Below are 27,019 nucleotides of genomic sequence, written 5' to 3'. Positions count from 1 at the left end.
TCCTTTCGTATTTATGAATTGGCGTGGTATATAACATTTAAAAATAAATTCACACAGAAAAAATATGGCCTTCTTGAGATCTATTCTTCACTTAAAAATTTCTACTGTCACTACAAGACACATCTTGTAGATTCCATTTTTGACTTAGTGTTAGCTTGGCTACTCTGTCTTTCAGTAGAATATTAGTAAATTCATGATGGGGTTTTTCAAAATTAGATAGGAGTGTTACACACTCAGGCAGAGGAACTGATGATCTTAAGAATGCAGCTAAAATACTTCTTGCACTTGTCCTTGTTTTGTTGTGTTTGGTAATATGTTTCAGGTAATCCAGGGCTAGTACCATAAACTCTCCCTCGAACCCTCTTTTCCCTGACCTTCAGAATGAAGCACGATAACTCCTCATACAAGTAGGAACAATTTTCTCTTTCTACAATGCTGATAGTACTACAAGAAGTAGTTTGAAAATATATCTGTTTTGAAACACAAATAAAATATTTCACTTTATTTATATTTATGCATTGTATAGGAAAAGGTGTTCATAAAAATATTTAGAATATCAGGATTTCCTTTACTTTCTTTTTTTACTAAATGGAAAATATGGAATTTGACCTTTCTTTCAAGTTAAACCTCATGAGTTGTAATTGCGTGTCTCAAAGTAGACATACTGCAGTTAAACATTTGTTTTTATTGCTTGCCATGACAATTAAGTGGAAGGTTCATTACATAGTCTGTTCTGTTTGTTATTTCTTCTACTTTAATAAAAAGTTATCAATCAATCAATAACTTTGGTTATCAATCACAATCATTCTGCAAGCTATTTTTCTTTCACATTGTTCCAATTAATGGCTGACAGAGAGAGCTCTCCTATTTCCTTATTTCAATATGTCTCATCTACTTGTGTTGGACAACATAGATGGCATATCCAGGACTATTCCTAAACTTCTTTGTCAGCATACTAATTATTGTCATGTCCGAGAAACAAATATCAAACAAGCCTAATACTTACACATATGCTATCATATTCACTAGCTAAATTAGAAGTTTCTATTTACCCCATTTTCTTTACCCATTAGAACTTCAAGGTAGCTCTCGCTAATCTGTCTTTACCATAGTGTGGAAGTACAAATCCAGCATCCATTTCTCACTTCCTGTAAAGGAATCAACAACTTCTACTCAATCTGGTAAAGTACATCTATAGGTTTTCTAATAAGGGCAAAGAGAAAAATATGGAGCTTTATAATGCTTTCAAAAGATAGATAGAAAGAAACAGTCCAAGAATTGCATAAATTACTCTGTTTTCTGAAGAACAAGGCTCATAAGAGCTATGATGGCTACAGATACATATATGACTTCTTGAGCAAGGGAAGAAGTTACTTAAAACTTCTTTCCTGTAACACCTTGTAGTACATTGCAAATGTGCAGGGTACACAAGAGAGTAGTTTAAATAACAGGAGTTAAACTTTGTGAGGTATTAAGTTCAGCACTGCAGGATCCAGAAAGTATTTTGCAAGCAGATTCAAGAAAAAAAATATTTTGATTCATGAGAGCTGGATATCATTCTGAAAGATTGGGAAACCACACATACACAAAAATCCCAAACGGGTTATCATGCTGTGTGGTTTATACACAAATATACATCTGAAAAGCACAGTCACGAAAACTTTTGTTTCAGAGACCCTAACAAAGCAAACCTAAAATATAATTTACATCAGCCTGTGCTCTCTCTTTCCTGAGACACAGAATACGAGGATTGAAAGCACAGCAAGTTTATTATACTTAAATAATTTTCAAATGCCTTAAATGCATCTGTTAAACACATCAGCAAAGTGATAATTTAACATTCACGATCATTTTTAACACTTGGGCACAATTCTAGACCAGAGAGAAAACGATCTCCCTTCTAGTGGAGAAACCTGAGAAACCTGAACTGCAGAGGTACAGAATCAGTCTTCAGTTGTGCTTCAAGCTGATTTGGACTAACTTTTTGTGCTTAAGTAGGGACCATCCCCACATAGGAAAACTCAGAGAAATCTGTCCCTCATTCCTGCAGTGCTGTTACTGCCCTAAGAGCAGACATGTAAGACAGGAGTGAATGATTCGGCTACTGAGATCAAACCCCTTCTATTGCAGAATACACTCTATCATCTTTATTCATGTGCTATCTCCAAATTTGCAAGCCCAGAGTACCTTTTAGAGCAGGGAATTAAATAGGAAAATTATAGGGCCTTAACTTATTAAAACATTCTTCCTCTCATCAAGCAGGTTAAATAGATAATGCAGTGAATACCTGCATTCTTCCTTCTGTGCTTGGTATATCAGCAAGTAACTGTACAGAGAACAGCAGAGAAAATAAGCTGAATTATCTGAGCTGGAATAAATAACTTGCTCCATATACCAAAAGAAGGGCAGGTGCTCTTTTTAGAGCAGCGTGCTCTGGCAAAAGCTCACTAAGTCAGTCAGCCTCTACTGAGACAGACTGAAAATTTCAGTTGTAATGTACCTACCACCAAGAATTCTGTTTATCTTATACTCTCCAAACACTTGTATCATGTTTTTCAAGGTTTTTTAATGTAAATCAACTCCTAAGGAGCCAGAACCACAGCCAGAAAAAATCTATAACTATACGGGCAGCAACAGATTTACACAGCCACCAGCTCAGTATTTGTAAATCAAAGTTGTAATAAAAGGCTTAAAAATGGATTTGAACATATCACTATTGCTACTTCTGTAGCAAAAAGTAAAATATGGAGCAATACAGAGGCTTGCTGAGCAAATACGGAAAAACAAGTTCCTAAGGTAAACCTGATAGAAAATTAATATATTCTGTCCAATGCTTTCTACATAGAACTCATTGTTCCCTCTATAGCAGATGATCCCAATTGCAGAGGCTATTCCATCTTGTACAGTGCAGTAATCTCTTAATGCATAATGAGTAGCATTAACAATAGGCAATAGACAAAAAGTTATGAATTTCAATGTCTTTATCCACCTATTTATCTCACAGAAAAGCTGAAAAATTTCACTGTTTTTATTCTGGGGAAAAAATAAAGATACTCTGCTTGAACAATATTCGTACAAGGGGTCTGGTGGTTTTGGTTGATAGTAAGATAAACATGAGCCAACAACATTCACGAACAGCCAAAAAGGTCAACTGTATCCTGGAGAGCACTAAGCACAGTATAGCCAACCGGATGAAAGAAGTGGTTGTCCTGCTCTACTCTGGCTGGTGTGACATCTCCTGGAGTACTGTGCGCAGTTCAGGGCTCCACAATATCAGAAGCATATAAAAATATGAGAATCTGCTCAAAGGAAGGCAACAAAGATGGTGAATGGTCTAGAGGGCATCATTTGTGACACTAGGTGTACTCTTCTTACAGAGAGAAAGAGAGAGTGAGGCGTGCCCTCTTAGCTGCTTACAACCTCCCCATGAGGGAGAATGGAGTGGGAGTTGCTGATCTCTTCTCTCTGGTGTCTGGTGACAGGATGCAAGGGAATGGCTTAAAACTGTATCAGGGGATGTTCAGATTGGATATTAGGAAAAAGTTCTTCACTGAGATAGTGGTTAAGCACTGGAACAAACTTCCCAAGGGAAGCAGTCATGGCATGTCAGTGTTCAAGAAACGTTTGGGACCAAGTTCTTAGATATATGGTTTAAGTTTTAGGCTGCCCTGTGTGGAGTCAGGATTTGGACTTGATGATCCTCATGGGTCTCTTCCAACTCAGGATATTCTATGATTCTGTGAAATATAATGGTTTAAAAAACTTATATTTCCTTCTCTAAAATGCCTCATGCAATTGATAAAATTTTGTACTCTCAAGACCTTAGGTAGTTTTTTTCCAGACACATTTTTACTAAATACTTTTGGAAAGAGTATAATTTAACAAGAGTAAGAAGCAAGATATTTCCATGTGGCAATAGCTTTTTATTTATGTAGTAATAACATCTTAATTATTTGTACAAACCTCCTGAATAACCAATGCTGATACATTTGAATAGAATGGATGACTCAAAAATTGCTGTTGAAACAATATTCTCAGATGCTAAAATGTTTTTACCAGATGATTCTTTTGTTTATTTACCAAATAACACAGTTCAAGGTTTGAAAAGAAAGCAGACGGTTTTTCCATTTCCATTGAGACTGAAGTGATATCATTATGCAAACATATAGTCAAGATACTCCATTAACATTTTAATGAAAAGCAACTCCCAAAATGTAGAAGTAAAATATTTGATCACAAGGATACTTTTCATCCAAGATTTCTGCTTCCTTGAAAACACAGACAACTTATGACCAAAGAAAGAAGTAATTGTTGTCAAGTACAGTGAAATTCAGAATGAAAAAGTTTCCAGGTACTTAACATACAAAATAAGCATCATGTTCATCTTCTGGCTTAGAGCAAATGCTAGCTTATTGAAACTAGTTACAGCAGAATCGTCACCAATGGGTCATTCACTGAAAAATTTAAAATTTCACCTGTTTCCCAGTTATATAGTTTAAGTACAAAATAACAAATAATCATGAAAGTTTACATTAGACAGGAAACTTTCAAACTCCTCCCCTAGTGAGGAAGACAAAGAAAAAAAAAACACAAGAAAAGTAGTGTTTATCTTGTTTACGTCACGTAAACGAAATGGAGTAACAATAATGGTGGAAGGTTTTTTTAACATGTCAAAGCTATCTAGATCCTTAAGTCATGTTTTCAAAAACAAAGTAGCTTAATTACTCTAAATTGTCATGTCAGAGCTTCAAACTTCTTCAAGGTTTGATACTCTTCCCTATAAAAACAAATTCGAATATATGCCTTGCAAACATTTATACATCGAAATAATCCTAAATCAGTGTCTTTTTTAGGACAAAATTCTAGCTCTTTGAGTCTGGTTTTCTTCTGTTTTCACCAGTGCTTGTGTTCAGACATAAAAAAATATATATATTCACTCTCTATGCATTCTCACACAAAATATATTCATTTTTCATCCTATATCCAGAATAAGATTGTTGTCAGAGCTTGATTCTGGTATCTGAGTCTTTCTTTACTTGTCAGTCAGTCTGTGAACCACAGTTTCATAGTGTGCAGAGTCCACCATCTTCTGCCTAAAGATCACCTATCACTCCAGTGTTGAACAAACTACTACTTAAACTAAGTTTTTTATAATTTTGGGTCACTCACATTTGGTCTTTAGGAAGTGACTATCAGAAAAATTTTCCATTGGTATGTTTTGGTGACAGTGCTATGTGCTGAATGCTATGGAGACATCGTTAAGTAAATCCTACCTATACAAAGACAGAATATTTACAGTTCACTATATTGAACGGCACACATTTTGTCTGTATCTACGAAAAAATAATCAAATTTTGTAAGTAATACCTCTGGATTATGAATAGTTATGAATAGATATTTGATAGTAAACTGCTGTTTCACATGATGTAAATAATATTTCCCTAACATTTGCCATAAGGTACTAAAATTCTTATTTAAAACAGTCCATAAATTGTCATACTTCTAACACTTCCTTCTCCTGTGTCCACATTCCTGAGTATCACTCCCTTCCCCTGATAGTCAAAGATTAAACAAATTCTACTTTTGTTCAATTTTGAGATTTTTTTCCTGCAGTTAAAGTATATTTTCTTGCTGTGTTCAAAGCACTTTACATATCTAGAATTATATTTGAATTATCCGTATTTTATTCAGAATATTATTTTACTTAGGATTCTTGATTATATTTTCTAAATCTGAATGCAAATTGCATTTTTAAAAGTTTCTACATAGCAGTTTCAGATATCTCTGAATAGAAACATAAGAGAACAAGAAAATAATCAAAATAATACCCCAGAACTTTCAACAAAGTCCAATAAAAAATAACAAAGTCTCTTTTCATATGTACTGGCATAATTCAGGAATAATTTCACCATTTTGGGGAGGCACTCTGGTATACCACTGAATAACATATAGTCCCAATATGAATAAGAAAAAAAATTCCTTGCACAATTTTTCATGGGTATATTAAAAAGATGCAAAAAAATTAAATTATTAACTAATATACAAGATTTTAATCAAATAATATTTTTACAGCATGAATTAAAAAAATGCATCAATAGAAGACCTTTTAATTTCCAACCATTTTAACTTTTAAGACTGTTCCTTTCTGATGCAATTAGCACCTTGTTTTGTAGCAGCCCTGGAAAGAAACACACTTCATGACACCACAAACCCAGAAATATATAGCTATATCATAATACAGCTAAATCAAAATAACTTGAGTATTTTCTTGATTGTGGGATATTTAGTAGAAGGTGTTATCACACAGCAAGCTCTTCTCCTAGAAGCAGTACTTATTTTTGTAAAACTTATAGGAAATTTTACATCCTTGAGGCTTCTAGCCATCTGTGAAACTTGGCAAGAACTGGCCAATGGTTTAAAAAGTTGTTAGCAGTGGAGGAGGGAAGGATAACAGATACACATACAGACAGTATGTATTATTAGATTAGGTGTTAGACCATACCTGAATTAGACCATGTGTGTTAGCAATGGTTTTATTTCTTGAAACTTTTGCATGTCTGTTAAGAAGTATCTCCATATGTCAATAAAAAGTAATTTTAACTAAAATACAGATTGTATCTCTTGCATATTCCAAGTGTCATTGTATGTATGTTTCTCCTCCTTACAGAAGAAGTTCAAAATAAAAACCATAAAAGGAATCTAACTGTATTAATTTATCTCAGCTCAGGTATCTACCAAACATATGAAGCATTCAGCCACATTGACCGAATCAAAATTAAGAACAGGTCTTTTGGATTTTAATGATAAAACACCCTCCTGTGTACAGCTGACTACTATCTGATCATTACATGCGCAAAGTGATCAGAATATCACCGAACACAGCAATACTCAGTGAAGACTGAGGATGACTGGTACCTAAAACACTCTGTTTCCTATCCAGTAAAGAATCTGATTACGATCTTTATTACACACAAGCTGCTTCCAAAAAGTGACATTCAGAAGTGAGATTATCTAGGAAATACATACTCAAGTCCAGGTTCCACTGATGGAAGAATCAATGTCTGAAATTGTATTTCAATACTGCAAAATGGTCAAACAACTACTATCTTCCTCACCTTGTTCATTAGCCAGTACAGACCCCATACATTTTATACAGTCATGTGAGCAAACAGTACATACTATTTCAAGTTATAACTACCCACTAGATATCAGAAGTTTCTCCGTTCCAGGCAATTTAATTGGTTGAATAGTGTTGTCTCCTTTCGTAGTGAGGACTCACAAAAAATTTATTATAATACACTATGACAAACTCTACTGCTTTTTAATTTCTAGGACAAATGCAAGAACATAGTAGGAAGGGATTACAATTTTTCTGGTTTTCGGGAGTAACACAGAGAAATATATTGTACTTACATGGCACCATTATTACTGACAGCACTTTTTTTGTACTAAGAAAGAGATAATAAAAATAGAAAAGAAATAATTTAGAAGTTATGAAGGCATGTAGGATTTTAAGTATGTAAGGTGCTCCCCATAATTCAAATGTATATAAAGTTGTACAACTGTGTGACTTGGTATGCCTAACATAAACTAACATTCAGAGAGTAAGAAAAAGAGGAAGACAACTAATGCGATACAGTTAGTCATAGTCCAACAGTTCAGGTGCATAACCCCAATACAGACTTTACACAAACTGCTTTAGTCTAATAACATTTTTATGAGCTATGGAAAAAAAGCTCATGGGTTATAAAAGAAAAAGGTTTTTTAAAAGGTGTCAGGATATGCCTAACCTTTAAAATTTATCACTACAAAGATATATTGGATCCCAAGATTCTGAAGGAGTTTGGGTAGCACTAGTTGACAGGAATAGATTAAACCTTTCCCTCTCAAATGCCATTTCAACAATATTTTCTATCTACTCTCAGTGAGACAATGTTCTTTGGAATAAACTCTGTACAGGGTCATAAATAAAAACTTGCAGAAATAGCAACTATTGCAGAGCTCAGTTAATAAACAGGATATCTCTCACACTGTAAATGATTTTAAGTTTACTGTATCATTTTCCACCTCTTCAAAATGACATAATTTGCAAACTTCATCTGCTAGAGAGCCTGTGGTACATGTCTTATCATACAGCAGTATCTGTCACAATCACAAGCCTGCAGGCGAAAAAAAAAAACCCTTCAGTCTGTGTGACAAATAACAGGATATTTCGTGTGAAAAATCTTTTGAAAATCACTTCCTTCCTAGATCTGATGACTCACAGGACACAAAATAAAACCCTTTCCCCAAACATAGCAGATAGAGCAAACGGAAAATAGCAGCTTTGAAAAGGTGTAAATTATTTTCATTAAGATACAATCCACTATCTCCTCCTCAATAATAGCCCGGTACCACACAATAGCATAGACTCCACATATTGTTCAATACATACTCAGTGTCTTTCCATAACTCTCCAGTCTCTTTTCAAAGGTAACAAATGATAGGACAAGAGGAAACCGTCTCAGGTTGCACCAGGGGGTGGTTTACATTGGATATTAGGAAAAATTTTGTCACTGAAAGGGTTGTCAGACATTGGAATAGGTTGTCAAGGGAAGTGGTGGAGTCATCATCCCTGGAGGCATTTAAAAGACCCACAGACGTGACTCTCAGGGACATGGTTTAATGGTGGATTTAGCAGTGTTAGGGTAATAGTTGGACTCAATGATCTTGAAGCTCTTTTTCAGCATAAATGACACTTTGAGCTTTCAAGCTTGTCTCTCAGAAATTACACATGTACCATCCGTGACCAGAGGCAAGAAAACAAAGATTTTTTATGAAATAAAAAGAAAAATGTAAATAATTTTGCACCATCATCTCAGCTGATTCTCCCTTCCAAGTATTACAAAGATACGCAAGGCCTGTCTGATGTGGCCATCCCTTCTCTCGCACTCCCAACCCTTGCTAGATCAAAGAAAGGAAGTCTATTCCTTTCCTTTCACTTAGATTTTTCTTTCACTGCCCTGCTAAAAATGATACCATTATGGATCATGCTGAAAAATATGTTTTATTTTCTGTTACTCCCGATTCCATTAGCAATCACTTGTTTTCCACAAGTTACACTGGGGATTTGGTCTCACTCATAAATTTTCTTTCAAACCCAGAAGAATTAAAACTTTGATTTTTTTGAGCTGTGCACTGCAATTTTGACAATAATATCAAGGCCAATTGAAAGCATCCACAAGTGGAAATGAATGAAATTTTAACTTCTAAATTGCATTTTATCTTCATAGCAGCAGAAAAGCTAATGAATGATTCAGTGTGGCACACAGAAATTTAAGTATCAAGAAGCCACTACATGCCTTTCCATAAGTCATTTTACAAAGGATATGTTGGAAGCTTTCAGAGATCTTATTAGCAGTAATGTGGTTGTTTATGTATATTGACACCATAAGCCATTCATTAGTCTCAATACTAGGACAGTGTGAGATCGAATTACCTATAAACTTACTTAGACTGCAAAATTCTGCTAGGAATTTTGTATGAATTAATTCTAAGTCGTGTATCTCACAGCTTTATAAAATAAATTATCTTATTTCTTAGCTCCATTAAAAACATATTTACTGAGTTATGGGCTCCCCAGCATGAAAAATTTAACTGATTGAGTTCAAATTACTAAATATTGATTTCTCTTGACTTTGAAAACATAGTGACATCTGTGTACAGACATTTCCATCTTTGTTATATTTAAAGTGGCCCTAATGAAAAACAGAACTCTGTAATGCCACAACCCTCTCACTGCTATGTCACTGTGTTGCCAGTAATGTCGAAGGACGTGACATTTTCTCTCTACACAACACTGATGAGGCCACACCTGGAGTCCTGGGTCCAGTTCTGGGCTCTCCAGTACGAGAGCCCAGGAGAGAGTCATACATACTGGAGAGAGTCTAACAAAGGACTAAGGAGATGATGAAGAGACTGGAAAAGCTGAGAGAACTGGAACTGTTAAGCCTGGAGATGAGAATTCTCAGAGAGGATCTTACCAATATGTATAACTACGTGAAGGGAGAGATTGAATAAAAGGCAAAAAGACTCTTCCCAGTGCTGCCTAGTGACAGGACAATGGGTAACAGGCATAAACTGAAACACAGGAAATTCCAAATGAACACAAGAAAACACATCTTTACTTCAGTAACTCGCTAACTCAGGTTGTCCAGTGAGGTTGTAGAGCATTCATCGGTAGAAAAATTCAACACACAGCTGGTCATGTTTCTGGGCAAGCTGCTGTAGCTGACCATGCTTGAGCTGGGATAGCAGACTGGATGAACTCAAGAGGTCCTCTCCAATGCACGTGATTCTGGACTCCCTAGTTTTCAAAGGTCTTCTACCAAATACATGTAAAGGTGTTTCTAGACAACCACATACCTAACACCAGCGCATTAATCATCTCCATGCATTATATTAACAAGGGCCTATAGGTGGTATCATAGTGCAAATAATATATGAAAGACAATACTAACAGCCAAAAGGTAAAAGATTAAAAAAAAAAAAAAGTTCATTTTTTGGTCAGTTTAGCATCCGCCTGCAGAAGTGTAGATGCAACAGTGCATGAATGCAAGTTTTTCTGCTGTTTGACTTTTCTACTTCTTAAATGACATCTTACAGAACTCTAAGCAATAGTGATCCAATTATTAGGAATATGCAACACAGTAAAAGAGAATAGTCTTAAAATTTCTTCAGTATTATGAGAATCCAGGTGAGACTTCTCTAAGCTTTGTTGGTACGTCAGAAGTCTTTCAAGCCTCACAGACAAGGTTTTAGAAGTATACTTCTGCACAATACTTAACTGTACCACAGATAAAGAAATCATGAACAACAGCTCCTCACTGTGAGCTCTAGGCAATTAATTAGCTCATACATTTGGAATAATTAGCCTGTTAGACATTATGGAACAGTTGCACTAAGGCTAATTTATAGTATTCCAGCCTAACAGGAAAGGAATAACCATTCTGATCAGCCTGACTCTTCAGACAAACATTCCTGAGGTAAAGTAAAGCCTGCAGCCTTAAGGAATCTGTAGATTTGAGAATCTGACTTAAAAATTTCCCTGTATTATCCCACCTCCTAGATTTCAGGCTCACACTTGCAGCTCTTCTCCTTCTTCTCCAGAGTAACACCAAGGTTACCTTTTTATTAGATGACTATAAAGTCTGATTTATAGTTTGGGCAGTGAGTGTAAGTGATACAACAAAAGAGGAAAATATTTCAAAAAAGTGGGTGAGCAGTGAAGATGGTGAGAATTGTGGCTAGATACGTCTGAGATATTTTGTGACAAAAAATATTTTTTAGTATAAATGTCTCTGTAAATCAACATTTCCAGATATGAAATTCCTGCAGTTTTTGACATAATTTAACACTATTTTACTGTACCAATCAAAAAAAGCCAAGAGGCTCAGAAGTTGAATCGAGATTCTGTGCAAATTTTTTATGATTGAACTAGATAAATCCAGCCATCTCAGACATTTCTGACCATGAGCATATTCAGTGTTTTTAATTACATATTTATGAGACACGAGTGACAAAAAAAAAATCCATGTAATTCCTATAACTACAATTTTAAGCATGTGAATCTGTAATAAAAGCTTTATGTTTCTGTAGTTTCACTATAAAGCCACTTCAAACCTCACCAGTTTTTGTTCTTTGCTGGGGAAAAGGAATAAATCAAGTAAAACAGACCACTTACAGCCATACTTGCATAACTGGGCACTTGCTGAATTGTCAGAGTAGTGAAAGTTATGTGCTTGTTTTCTGTCCTTTTATGTGTGCAGAAACACTGCATCTCAAACACCATTTTGTGACAAAAACAGATAAAGAATGACATGAAATGTCAACACCTTTCCATATGGTATTTGCCAAAAAAAGATTTACTTTATTTATATGGAAAATATATCCCATATACACAGACTAGATTGTTCTTCAGCACCAGCAATCAATGGGGTCGAGAAAAATCTATGCACTTTACTGGTCTGTCATCCTAATAAGTAGTAAGTAAAAAACCTTGCTGACAATATGTAAGATAATTGGACAATGAGGAGAATATAAATTGTATTAAAAAAAAAGAAAATATTTATGGCATAATAAAATGAGCTGCAGAAACCAAAACATGTAAACAAATGTAAAGTTGTTACCAGAGGTGACTCTGAATGTTGGATACATGACTGCATCATTTTGCACAAACTGGTCTCAAAGCACAAAACTCTAATTTTGGTTTGTACATTAAAATATACTTTTTTACTGTGAAATGAATGAACAATGTAAAATCATCTTGCAGTTTATACACACACGAAATCTAAACCCAAAATCATACTATTTTCAACTTTTAAGAAGCACAGGTTTTAGACATGTGAACACATCATTATCCTTTGAGAAGTCACAGTCAACTGTGAATCTGGTATGTGTTTTACAAGTTAAGTAAGAACATACTAGCAAATCACATAAGTAGTTAAAAGCCACCAGATTGAATTTAGGTAGACATCCTTCCCTAATGTCAACTATTAAATCACCTCATGATATAAAATATTTCTCACTCTCAGAAAATGAGAGCAAGGTGCATTTTTAAATGGTCTGCCTCTGGTTGTACTGCATGTAATCCAAAAAACTGTATTTATGCCATATTCAAGCAGAGAGATAGAAAACATCATAAACCATGGCAATTCACTGTAGTGTGTATCAAACATCTGGAAAACTTCATTATATAAATGCTGACTGCTTTTTTTCCTGTATTCTGTTCATTTATGTATCAAAGTAAATCCATACAATGAATAAACACTGCATAATATTATGGAAATGTTGACATATGCTACTAAATTGCATCACAGCAGCATGACACCAACAGCTAAGAGGCCCGTTTGCCACCTATGTCTCAGGCTCATCTGAAACACAGTCATCTTTATATGCATCAGTTTTTTCTCTTCCTCTCATAAAATGGAAAAAATCTATAATAAATTAAAAATCTATAAAAATTTTTGCAGCCAACATAATTCACAAGTGATCTTTTTAACCCATAAGCTAAGATCTATTGACTATATAACTATGAAATAAAATACACTTCTGACTTGCAAATCAAAATGTTGCATTCTACAAAAAAAGGTGAAATTCCTTATTTAGAAGTATCCACCCCATTTAGAATTAAAACTTACTTTTATTTACTATTCTAATGAAAAATTTTGTAAAACTTTAAAATAGTGATGGGTAATAGTTACTTGAATGTGTGATTTGAAGAATTTTGAAAAAAATTATCATACAATTGGGTTAAATCTTCCAGTTCTAGATCCTCTCATTTGTAACAATGCAATGGTCTGACTAATCATTAGTACAATAAAGAAGGAGATATTTAATTGAAGAATTATCCTTGTAATAGTGAAATATGTAGTCAGATAATTTATCACTAATATTAATTACTTTTTATTTTTTTTTAAATCATCAAGAGTTACTATGGATTGGATGCTTTGGGGTTTTTTGGGGGGGGGGTTGCTTTTGTTAAATGCAAGAAGTCTTTCGTGGAGGTATGAGAGAGCAAATTATACTTGATTTTTTCCTGGGAAATGTTTTGCAGAGCAAGTCCTTAGGCCAACTCCAAAATTTTAACTAAAATACTACAATACCATACCAAAAATTTATTTCCTATAACATAGGCTATTTTTGCATTTATTATTAAAACAAAATAAATAAAAAATAGATATACACAGCAGCCACACTCCAAGATAATTACTGAATTTAAAATACTACTAAAAAGAATTCTTCCATGTATTAAACTGCTTTTATACAGCAGTGAGAGAATACAGAGGCCCTTTTTCCTCCCTTTCTTTCTTTGATTAATTATCTGCTGTTACTGATACATTATAATTCATACTAAATTAATGACCTAAACAGTAAAATTCTTCTAGATTATTAGTTACTTTCAGATTTTGAGACATATTTCTCTTTTTTTGCTCCTTATACAGCTTTCAAGAATTTGGGGAATTTGAATTTCCTTAATCAAGACATTAGTTTTTCTTCAAAATATCCTACTTACCAGGACTATTGAAGTGAACCCAATACAATATATGCCCTAGTATAATGAGTCACATTCCTTCTTCTTGTCCACTTTGAACATAAAAATGTGTCTGAAGAAGTGGATATTTATTTAAACATTCAAAGCTTCTACAGAAACGTAAAAACCTTAAAACCTCTTCCTACGTCCTGAATGTTCCTGCATGTTGTTGAAAGTTTTGCACATACAAAAGTAGACTCTTAATGATCACTGGAAGACTTTTTTTCCTCTACTAATGTTTTCATACAAGCTTTGAAAACAGTCTATGTGAAGTCTTTTACCTTTGAAAGCTCTAGAGAGTGGGCTAGAGGTCCCTACTCAGGAAAATCTGCAACCCTGAGACAGGGCAGCATGCTCAGCAACTCCAGTTTCTTTTTTGAGTTTTACTGTTTCAAATAAAACCAAAACACAACAAAACCCACAAAACAGTAACACTAAAATTAATTATAAACAATGCACTTGTTACAAAAATACTTAACCTGTTTATGACAAGGCTGAATATGAACTACGGCCAGCTGACTTGCTCTTGTTATATGGCTGGTTGTATTTCTCAGACAAAACCCTGCTGTTATGGAGCACTACTACTTTTCACAGCCAAACTGTATTTTGAGTTAAGCCCAATGGACCCAATTTCTTTCCCTTTCAATATGTACTCTTGAAAATAACTTCTAACCTATCCAGAAGACATCTTTGACATCTTGACATTTTTCACTCTTTGGCATTACTTTAAGGATTGTTTCACCTCTTCAGATAATACTTTGTTAGACAAGGTTATCCAACAAAAGTAATCAGCCACTTCAGGATCTGTGATAATAGAAAAGGAAAAGAAAGAAGTATTTCTTCTAAAGATATAACAACAAAGACCTCTCTGGAGGAAAAAAAATATTAAAAAAACATTTTTATTTCTGTGAGTTTTAGTTGCTAAACCTCCTATAGTCAAAGAACCATCCATTTGAGAAGAAAATATGACCTTCTACTCTATGCACCTTTTATCTTGGTCATGCTTTGTGGGTACTTTTATAGATCTAACAACTGAACCTTTCAATTTCGTGTCAAATGTGTCACATATATTGTAAGGAAAGAAGCTACAACACTGAGTCTTAGATGCTCTTTTAACCTTTATTACCTTCTCACCAGCAGCTTACCCAATTCTGATTCTCTGCAGGTTTATCTGGACGCCCAGCATTACAGACCAAGTTATCCCACCACTGGAACTGAATTAGACAAGCTACATAAAGTTAAAAAACCATGAAAGTAGAGATCAATGCCTAGATTCTCCTCTCACTACGATTTTCAGTAAGTCTGTAACACTAGACAAGTATTGTCAATAAACACTTTTATAAAGGAAATCTCTGCTAGGAAACTAAACTTTATCTATATAGTAAACTTTCTGTGATTACAGTGACTGCTAAACAGCTGTGTTCTCAAAATCTGTAAACCGAGAGCAAAGATAAGGAGCGCTAAGGCATAAAACTTATCTGAACCAGGAAAGAAATCTCCTATGATTTTATCAGCTCCAACCAGTTACCTGTATCTACTGACAAAAAAAAATGAAAGTGGAATAGTCTATCAGAAGTGCACTATGCAGGCCATAAGGTCATAACTTCTTTTCCCCCTTTAATAACTAGATTGGTACATCTAGCTACAAAAGCTTTTTCATTATTTAACGGGTCAGCTCTAGACCCACTAGAGCATGGTAACTATGTATACAAACTTAGTGAAGGACTCACATAATTATTAAAAATAACAATCATATGGTGAGATAAAGACAGTGCAGCATCTGTTTTCCACATTTTTTTGTGGGAGTTTATAAGAAAGTCAGCCTTCATATGAGCACAGATAACCACACAGACACATACAAGCATCTGTCCATCTATATTTATACCCTTTTTTAAGTAAACCTGCATTTCTGAAATGCTTGCCAAAGAACATTTAACCATATTGCCACTACAAGAGCATTGGAAACAACCATGATCATTGTCTCAAAACTTCCAGGGTAACATATGACTTGAAATTTTTTGAAGGGAAAAAAGTAAGTCTTTAGACTCAATGAAAATTGCATCAGCTGCACTGTGACCTCCAGAGACAACAGTGACTTTTGACGGTAATGATTTTGACAGAATTTGAGGTAATACTAGGAAATACTGGAAATAGTTAAAAAAACTTCCAAAGAGAGATTTCTGCACATTTTCACAAGCTATTTCTGAGTTATATTCTAGGCAACAGTTTTGACTTCACTGGTGTTGCATCAGGCATCAATCAGTAAAATTTCTGGCTCATTATTTTCAGAATTAATTTTACAAAGACCTGTTCATTAAGCAGGGTTCATTCCCCAGTTCTCTAAGTTGAAGCTGAACACTTAAAATAAAAACTAATCTCATACTGAGACATTACTGCCCACTTGCTTATGGGATAAAAATATAACGTTACAAGGAAGAAAACTTTCATTTGGGACCAATCAAATGATATCCAGCAAGACAAAAAGCAAAAAAAGAAAAATCTAGAAAAAAATATTTTTATCATCAACTCAAACACATATTTTGCTAGTTTTCCACCATCTTTTCACTCTTCTAAAAACTACAGAGTTGTTACTAGCTATCTTTTTGGCTGACAGTGAGTTAAGTCAAAAAGCAAAAAGTTATCATCCACAACATGCCCTAGTTGCACATTACCATCTTTCTTCTCATCATGTTGCTGCCTCCTCAGATCTGCTAGCTTAACTTCATGCCTAGCCAGTACTGGTGCCAGCCAAAATGTCTAGTATCAGTTTAAACTTAGCTTTTAAGTGCAGCTTATTTGACAGAGACAAGGTAAGGAGAGGCTACAGATACAAATCAACTGTCAGACAGGAGGCTGTAATAATTTCTAGCAGGATGTAGTAAAGAGCAGCTGAGGTAGGCTCAGAGCTGTAATCTTGCCACCAAGCTCAGCAGCAACCAAGACAGCATTTCAGACCACAGCCTCAAAGTTTTGGAGGACAGATGAGAGGAAGAAGTGGCAGAATATCACAGACACAATACTGTACTCTTTTAGAGGCTGTCAATGGCTTTGAAAAAACCCAATTCGGTCTTATGGAATTAAAAAAAAAAAAAAAAGAGAACAAACTCCTCAGTTTTATATGATAGCTTGCATTAATGGAATAACCAAAACCAATAAAAATATGAGACCATGACAATTCTCACTGGGCAAGTGGAAGCATGTGATAAAACTATATCCTTGCAAGATAAAACTTATTCTTCATATAAGGAAGAAGTTGATGTGAAGTGTCTACTTAACCCAGCAGCATTTAAAATTCACTGTGCAACTGAGTGAAGGACACAGTCCAGATAATTTTACATTGGAGCTTCCTGATCCTTCTCCTTTCTTGGTCATCTTACGACCACACCAGTCGGCTCCAAAGCTTAAGAGTTGGGTACATGTAAAGCCCGTCTCTATGAGCCCATTTGTTGCCATGTCGCACAGTCACAGTGGTAAAAGTCAGGCAGTGGTTCAGACCCTTTGGATACCTTCTAACCAAGCCCAATCGTTAAAGGCAAGTAAATGCTGCCTGCTACCCAGCTAAAAATTTGTTGCAAAAAGTAAGGAAATAGCGAGTTCACCTCCTTCTTGGGTTCCAGACACGCGGTGTAGCCAAAATGATGTGCTTCTCCTCTCTGCTTACTTCAAATAAAATTTATTCTCTGCTCATTTCACAACACCTAGAAATGAAAAAGAAGATTTCACTGAGATAGCCTTGGAAATATTCATTTAATGTAGTCCCTTTTCAGAAACTGGACTAGGAATTTTTTTGTAGTGCTGGTCCTGTAGAAGAGATCATAAATTTCAGATGGGAATATCAAAGGTACTTGCAAAGCAATGTTACTGCAATGCTTACTCAGCATCCTTAACCCTTCAAATTATAAAAAAAGACAGGCAGTCATTAATAAACAGAAGAGAGATGCCATGTTTACTTTCTCCTTGGTCAGCAAGCTGTAACAAATTCAAAAAGATGACACACTGCTTCATTGGAAAAGAAAGAAAAGGGAAGAGTGAAGTAGCTACTTTTATAATTTCTGCCTGAATAAAACACACTCTAATTTGATTTCTATGCTGGAAAGAAAAAATAAAATCTAAATTACCTTTCTCCTTCGAAGAAGCAAGAAAAAAGTTAGGTGTCTCTAAGAGGCACTACAACAGTAAAAATGATACAGTATATGTGCCACTTCCAAGAAATAGAAACATTTGATTATTTTGAAGTATCTGGCCAGAGCTGGCAGTTGAACTCAATTATGATTTTATCAGGTGCCAGCTAACACATTCAATAGTATTTGAGAGAAAATGAAATATTGTAGTCCATGCAAATCATAACAGATAGGAATCTTACTGAGCTGATATTGAGCTACACCTTGCCAATGAATAGATCTCGCATTCCAGACAAAAAAATCTAAACCATTAAAACTAAAGGATAAAATCAACTTAACAGAACAATTTAAAAATGCATTTGTTTCAAAAACACACTACTGTAGAACTTAATGCAGACAAACATACAACATGGTATTATTCTTTTTGTAAAAGAAGGCAAATAATGACAAAGATGGTATCTTGCTCAACACAATGTCTGCATTGTTTTCTGTGTCCATTTGCAAGAAACTTATTTTCTCCACATTATTTAGCATATTCTCAGGAGAGATATAATAAGGTTGTTTGAGATTTCTCCAAAGGTTGCGCAAGGCACTACACATGTAACATTTACTTAGGATTATGAAATGCAACTGCACTAGAAATTAGAAAAATATTAAACATACTCAGAAATGAAGCAGTAGAGTCAGTCCCTTAGGACGGTTGGTGCTTCCCTTTGCTTAATGCCAGCTAGGCCCCAACACACTGAGAAAAGCACTACGAATTAGTACTTTCTGCCAGGCCATGCTGTACATTAACTCTCTTAATTGTGCTGGCATGGTGCTCAAGGGGAAAAACTAATTCTAAACTCAGAGAAATCAGAAGAAGGACTTTTAATTCTGCTCTACTAAATAAGAGGGTTACCTTATAAATTAATGTTTTAAGCACACAAAGAAGCTTTCTGTCATTATTATTTTCTAGAATGCTCTGTTGTACCTCTGAGTAATTTTCCTTCATGACCTTCAACTTCTTTCCTTCAAGTACTACTCCAGTGCCAAACAAATCTTTGGTCCTCCTGGCGATCACTCTATTTTCTGTATCTTACCCCAAGATGATATAAACATTTTGTTTCACCTTCACAGGTTTATCTTTTCCTTTGGTCTTAAAGATGTCAAAGTCTATAAATCAGTTCTGCTCTTGCCATTATGACAAACAAGTCCTATTTATCCTTTTCATGCTCCAAGTCCTGAATTTTTCCATTTACCGGTACTCTTACCCCTCCATAAATACTTTTAGCTCTTTTCAAAAATACACATTTCTGGAAAAAGGGGACTTGGCTTAGTAATCAGTGCAGGTAAAAAAAGTATCATCTAAAAATGAGTCTGTCTCAATAACCTGCTTTCTCCAATAACCGAAGTTGGAAGTGGACATTCACATCCAAAGTTACTAGAAATGAGCACTTAGATGAAATACATTCCCAAGTCAGGACTTAAAAAACTACAGTGCTGAAGACTTAGACCTGAATTTGATCCCTGTGAAATCACCGCATAGCTTCACAGGACTCTACACTTTGCTATTTTTAAAAAATAGAAAATTATTAAGTAAACACTTACTGTAAATAAGACTGCACACTGGGTAATAAAAGCAAAATTGTGTGTTGAAAGAAACTTCTGGAGATTATCTATTCCAGTCTCCTCCCCAAGGCATGGCTACCTTCTAAGTTTGGTTGGGTTGCTTTAGGGTCTTGTCCAGATGAGTTTTAAAAACCCCCAGGGATAGAGGTCCCTCTCTAATCAACTTGTCTCAGTGCTTAACCTTGCTGCTTGTGAAAAATTGCTTCTTCAAATCCCATGGGAGTCTTCTTCACCACCACTTGTGGTCAGTGTCTCCTGTCCTGTTGCTGTGCACCTCCCAGGGGAGCCTGGCTCTGATTCCTCTACTGCTCCTGCAACCAGCTCCTTGTGATGCCCTCTCTTGTCTCCTGGCAATCCTCCTGAACCTCAGGGGCCTTCCACTCACCACTGCATTTTCTTGATCTCCTTGTTTTGTAGCACTGCAAGAAGGGCACAGCTGTCCCACCGCAATGGAAGAGGAGAATCCCCTGCCCCAACCCTACTGCTGTGCCCAGCCATCAGGAAGCCTCCCTTGCTGTAAGGACACATGGCTGCTTCACCAGTAAGTCACTGCCCACCAGATTCCCATGTCCTTTTCTGTGTGACTATTGGCAGCTGGTCTGCAGCACTGCGCTGGGTAATGCCAAATCGGTTCTGCAGGACTTCTGCAGAACTATCTGTGTGAAGGGTATTTGTACAGTTTTAAGACACATAGTCCTGTCCTGAGAAAGTTAAGCCTAAACTAGGTGAGTCAAGTAGATCAGACAGGATGAAAAATAACTCTTCAAGAAGGGTAAGACATTAAAAAGGAGGCTAGTTAAAAGATTGGATCAGGATTCAGAGGGACCATGAAGACAAATGCAAATTCAGGCGCTTCTGAGTTCAAAGTCTGGGAGACAGATAATTGAGAGACTCAAATTCAGGAATGGGTGATAGACATAAATAAAGCAATAGTATTAGAGGGTTACCTGACTGTAAGGTACAGGAACAGAAGAATGATTGAAAGCAAAATAATATTCTGTACAACCTTAGGCCTGCCGCTCATCTCTTCATTCAGTTATTTATTTTTTCACTTCCAAGATTCCAATTAGGCGACATCAAAGTTACTACAAGACATGTCAGGTATAAAAAGGTCTTCAAAAGGAAAAGTAGTACTGCGGTCTGTCTGTACTACCTGACAAAAAAGAGTTCAATAAACCTCTACTGCACTTGAACAATGAGGAGTGAGAGGTATAACCTTAAAATATAAGTAATGAAAAGAAATAAGCATGAGCCTAAAAGGAAATCTCAAATTCATCATCCTAAGTTTTCAAAGACAAACTTTAAACAAAATGGAGGGAGCTGAAAATACCTATTCATTTTGCTTGTGAGAAAAACCAATCTCTCATGCCTTTAGGCAGTAGAGAATTATGTGGTCTTTTGAACTGAAAAAGTGCAAACTGTAGAGGATCAGACTGAATAAATGTTAAGATACTAGTCTCACAGGGCCTTTGTGAATCTACTCAATAACAATATTTTTGAGATTTCACACGCAGAGATGGTGCATTTGTCATAGTTATTTACAACTTGCAGAGTAACCAAATAAAAATGAAAGGATTTGTTTATGCAATAAGGAACAGAGTCAAAGACAAAGGAAATATCTGCATGGGAACACATAACACTTATAAAAAACCTTAATTTTAAGATAAACTGAAAATAAAAAAAAACAAACAAGCAAACAAACAAACCCCAAAACACCCAAAAAACCTCCAACACTAAATTGATAACTTTCAACTGGGCTATGCTATAAGAAAGATTCATGTTTTTCAACTTAGTATATTTAAAATGTTGAAAAGTTAGTCTGGTTGGTAGAGTTCTTTCCCTTAATTTATGCAAAGATTTGACATGCAGAATTTATTTAGTCCTCATAGCAAGAAGAAAACTCCTTATCATAGAATAGGCAGATGCTAGTAATTGGATGAACAGTTTCCTATATCTGTAAAGATTATTCCAGTACAACTGTTACAGCTGTTGCAGATGGTACAAGAGTGGTATCCTTCATCCAAAAATGAGATGTATACATCTAAAGACGACTTTTTTAATAAGTCCTCATGTCAACCTTGTTGCGAAGACCTGCTTCCTGAAGACAAATTTTCAGTGCACTTTATTCAGGTTAGAATAATGCTGGCAGCTGCGCAGAAGCTCCTCGATCAGTATGATGGGAAGGTTAATGCCAACAGAAGTCATCTCCATTGCAGAAGTTTTTTCTGTGTTGTTGAGCAGAAGCATCAATAAAAGCTGAGGCTATTGGGTCTCAATATATTTCAAGGTTGAAATCCAACTCAGTATGCAAATACGTATGTGAAAATTAAGCAGAAGATATGTATAATTTTCAGTATCTAGTATATTGCTTATAATATCATAAAAAGTATTTACAAACCCTGATTATTTGGTCTAAGCCTGTAATCCTCTTTGGGAGTGAGATATATACTGCATAAATAGCTTCTTAAGGGGGAAAAAAATCAACTTCATTGTGTGGTAACCTGTAAAACGAACTACATCTTCTTGTGAAAAGCAGAAGATAAGAAGGCATAAAGGAGCTGACTCTAATTGACACCTTTCCTACAATAATCGGGAACAATACTTCAAGAGGAGCAAACCACACATTTAGTCATGCCCTTCTTTTCTTTTATCATTTGCAAAAAAAAAAAAAGGTTTCAATCTCTTTCTTAAATGACATACTTTTACTTCTTTATTTAATTCTTTACTTCATGTCCTTTCTCCCTTCCCTTCTGGCCTTTTAAACCAACTGCTAAAATTACTCAGCAGAATTGCACATCAGGTATACAACAGTTCCTTTCATTGGCATGAGATACATGGAGAGACAGGAGCTTAAAAGGCCAGTTGTTATGTGCAGTCCAAAAAATAACATTTTCTGCAGACAATGTAAGTTCACAGTTGTAGCAGGAATGGGGTCAAATTTGCTTTAAAATATCCATTTGAAATTCTTTGTTTCTGCAATTATTCAAAGTCATCTTTTTTCCAAATTTTCTCTGATGCCAGGTATATTGAACACTGTACCAAAATGGAGCAAAGAACTTGGAGCCTTAGTGTAGCTAGAGTTAAATAAAGGCAGAAGTGAAAATATAGAGTGAGCAATAATTAAAAAGTAATGAAAAAAGTCATAAAAAGATATAAAGACATAAACAGAAAAGTGGAGAGTTGGGAAGACAAAAAACTAATCAAGAATAACAACAGCCCTGTCCTCAGAAGCAATGGAGGTTCACACTTGCCTACCTGACTGGTAACTGTCTGGTGTTCAGCAACTCAGCAGGAAATCACATCTGAGTTAGCAGGCAGTATAACATTCTGCCTGGGAGTAGATGAGCCTTACCTATCTACTGTTTCTATCAGCAAATAAATAATTGCTGTGTACTCATAAATTCAGTAAATTCCTTTTTGCAATTCTCTGTGGATGGTAAAAGATGTTCAAATAAAAATGACACAGTAGAGGAAGAGTACAGAAAATAAAAGAATAGTTTGATTAAAGAGTTGTCTATCAGTTTGAATGTACTAATACTGCATTTTTTTGAATAATAAAATGAAGATGGCCTTCAGGTTTTGTGAAGGACAAACAACTTTGTCAATTCAGAAAATTAGTTAATATTTTTAAGTCTTAATGTTAATAAAACAGTATTTTTCAAACCCACTGCCTCATTTTAAAGCTGGCTTTTGTGGCAACATCAAGAGATAATAGAGAAGAGCAAAGTGTTTGCCTTTAGGCTAACACCATATGTGGATGCTACAGAAATGTCATCATTAAAAGCTTTGGTGTCACAGCAAGATTTCCAGCAACCTACAAAGACTGATGAGATAGACTGACAGGCTTAAGACCTTGTCTACTAGTCAATTTGTATAACATTCAGTTTCCTGTTCTCATTTTCCTGAATACAGTGATGCCAGAATGTGGTCAATCTTCAGAAGACAAAAAAAAAATTCTATTTTAAAGTTCCTCTTTTGAGTTTACAGATGCCATAGCCCTATTTAAACATTAATTAATATTTTTCAAAAAACATAAACTTGTATCTAAAAAGGGTAGATTTAGAGTGGGGTCAAGTACCAAATCAAACTAACTTGTGAGCTATAATTTTAATTAATACATGTCAGTCCTGAACAAAAAATTTACAAGTTGTCTTTTAGTACAAAAGTGTTTTAGTGAAACCACTCATATTTCACCTTGTATGAAATATGAATGCTAGGTATAGAAGCATTCATGTTTTGGGATTTCTGTAAAGTTAAGAAAAATAATGCCCTGCTTTTAAGGCAAAATTACAGCTATGTGTTGCAAATAAGTATGTGCACACAGGTCTCAATATGTGTAACTCATTCATTTAAATAAGCCACGTGCATGGGGACATTCTTGAGTTTTGCTCTTCAGGGGAGTCACAACACTCATTAAGATATACTAAGCTCCACAATGAATAGAGCAAGTGCTCATTATAATATAATGATCAAAATTATCACACAGTGGTCCTGTGGAGTAAATCCATTGCATTCCAAGAAAGTAATACCTTTTTTTCTTAAAAACAAGCAAACAAACAGACAACTTTTTCCAAACAAACATAAATGAGGGCTTCTCCTGTCTTGGTTCAGAATTAAGAAACTTATAGGCATGTTGACATGACATAGTATATTTGATCAAACACACTACCATAATGTAACAACATAGGTAAAACTGACTTCAGTAGCACAGTAGCCATTAATAGTTTTAGGAAATCAGTCATCATCTGACCTATATAGTCTGAAAGAGCTCAAGTTCCTTGGCCTTCAAGTCACAATGTAAGGCTACATAGTCAACAACAGTCTTCCTCTCCTTATATTTACATCCAGGAAGTATTTATAAACCTCCTAAATAACCTCCTAGGAGGCTACTTTTCAAATGTCTGTACAAAGGAACATTCCTCTGGTCATCTTTTCTATTCATCTGCCTCCTTGTTAAAGAAAGATTATCAAAATAACGGTGCCCTATTTTTGTTTCCTCACATCCAGCCTGTTGCTCTCCCAATTTTCACTGTGTTAGATCTGGAAATTGCCAAAACTTCATATAAAATAACATAGCACTCTAGTCCAGCAGAAACATAAGTCAAGAAAAAAAAAACCAAGTCCTACAGAAAAGCGGTGACTTTTAGGCTGAATAATCTTGCACATGTTCTACATAGGTTCTGCTATGCTCTCTGAGGCTTGATTCTTCAGTAACACATATCCATGTACTACCTCCTTCTTAACAAATCAAGGTCTCCGACATTACGTTTTTCCCTGATAGTATGAAACATGGTTGGTATTAGAATGAGGCATTTGTTTGAGTGGGATCTGAGAAACACAAAAGCCTCCTACAAGACAATATTCATGTAATAAGATCACTCCCCCTAAGCCCTCTAAACCTAGTGTCCAATTTATAGCACAAAAGTGACATGCACCATCAGGCCAGTGCACTTATGTCCCAGGGCAAGCTCAGAACTGAACCACAGAACTCCACCAGCACTGGGGACCCACTCCCTATATAAAAGCCATGTGTAGTCTGCATGCTGATAACACGTCTGGTCAACACCTGGGATGAGGTACCTGCTGCTTGAAGGGACTTGCGGCAGCAGGTCACATCATCTGCTCCAGGAGCAGTAACTACCTTCTCACCATGCTGCTGCATGAGACAACTCTGGTGTACTCACTGTGTTAATGTGCTGTGAACTTCATGCCTAGGATAGCTGTCCTGAGAATACACAGAATAACAAACAAATCCAGTTCAGGAAACACTAGACCTCCTATGAATCAACTGTTGCTGTGAATACTCTGCCAGTCTTTACCTGACACTGAAAGAAGCTCAACCAGCTAGAAATGTAGAGCACCACTTGAAAACATGTTAGCCTGCTGATTGCCTTGGCATTTTCCAAAAACACTTAGAAGGTTTTCTAGTACAAAGCTACATTGGATTTCAAAGTGTTAGTTGTGCATTCACTGAAAATTAATAAGAATGAATGTTACACTTCTTCAGCAGTTTTCTAAAAGAAGCCTTATATGGTTCATAACTCAAAAAAAACCCAAACCAAAACAAAAACCAAACTTAACATACAATGCTAAATGAACTGATCATTTTATACCTTCTCCCATGCAAATACAAAAATATTTAAGATATCTCTAGGTTGAATAAGCAAGATAATAACTCTGAGCTCAAATTCCCTAATATGAATGCAAGAATTCACGCTTTAATGAACAGCAAATATATAAGAAATGTTCTTCATCAGGAAAGTGTGTGGAAATTGCATGTAATAAATGATGTGTAGTTTTCTTCTTTTTTTTATTACTCCAGTAAGAAGGCTTATTATTTATTGAAAGACCAAATGTAAAACATAAAAGAAGTAGTGATTGAGAACTGTAATCCTGGCATAAATTAGTTTCCTTTTTATTTTTAAATATTGGCAGTTACATGAGCAGTTAATACCTGCCATGCTACAGTGCTGCTCATATGCCCCAGTTTTATTTCACCTCTCCTGAAAGCCAAGGTTTTACACTTAGAAGAGTCAGCAGTTCCCAGGTGCTAATACAATACATCAGTGTTAAAAATACCTTCTAACAGTCAAATGAAATCTTTCTCACTATTGAACAAACTAAAGGAGCTACCTCCCTTTTATCAACTACTTTTTCCTTCAAATATGCACAAACACATGCATATGCACTTCAACACCCTCAAAATTAATAAAAACACTGTTGTCCTGCCACCATCGCTAAACTATTAAATTTTTACTAATTTTAGGAAGTTCTCTACTGAAGCAGCACTTATACTTTACAAATAGCACAAGATTCACTGAGACAGTCTCAAACCTGGCTCTGAATATCTCAAATGCTTGCCCTACAACTATAGAGATTGTCTCCATATTGCTATTTTTTTATTTATTCTATCAATTTTCATTCCATCAACAACAGAACATGACTTAAAGTTCAACCAAATACAAGCCTGAGAAATTTCACCCCGCTCCAATTTGAAGTGTCAACTTAAGCCTCATTCTAAACAATACAGAAATGTTGTTAACAAGTAAAAGACAGAACAAGAGTATTTCTCCTGGACAAGGTATAATTATTGAAAACGAAAGACACTTCATAGACTCTTGAACAAAAAGATTTTCATTCACAGCTTTTCTAGCACCCAACAAGAGTGAGATGTGAAATAAACAGAATTCTAATCCAAATTTATAACTTTTGTATA

The 27,019-nt window shown here is 35.4% G+C and overlaps 1 protein-coding gene across 10 annotated transcripts in view; it reads right to left on the bottom strand.

Annotated features, from left to right (window-relative positions):
• Positions 1-27,019, bottom strand: part of CDH18 (cadherin 18) — a 487,011-nt gene that overhangs the window by 201,660 nt on the left and 258,332 nt on the right. For 9 of the 10 annotated variants that reach the window (XM_051799307.1, XM_051799317.1, XM_051799309.1 and 6 more), the window contains one exon: positions 17,671-17,769. The exons of the other annotated variant lie outside the window; for it this stretch is intronic. The gene's annotated coding sequence lies outside the window, so the exon portion shown is untranslated. The remainder of the gene's footprint in view (positions 1-17,670; positions 17,770-27,019) is intronic. 10 annotated transcript variants of the gene reach the window in all.

This window comes from Manacus candei, unplaced genomic scaffold (genome assembly GCF_025592945.1).
Source record: "Manacus candei isolate 608988 ecotype Guabito, Panama unplaced genomic scaffold, ASM2559294v1 h1tg000049l, whole genome shotgun sequence".
Classification (NCBI taxonomy): domain Eukaryota; kingdom Metazoa; phylum Chordata; class Aves; order Passeriformes; family Pipridae; genus Manacus; species Manacus candei.
The sequence above is the reverse complement of the archived record's forward strand: the minus strand, read 5'-3'. Positions and strand labels throughout refer to the sequence as shown.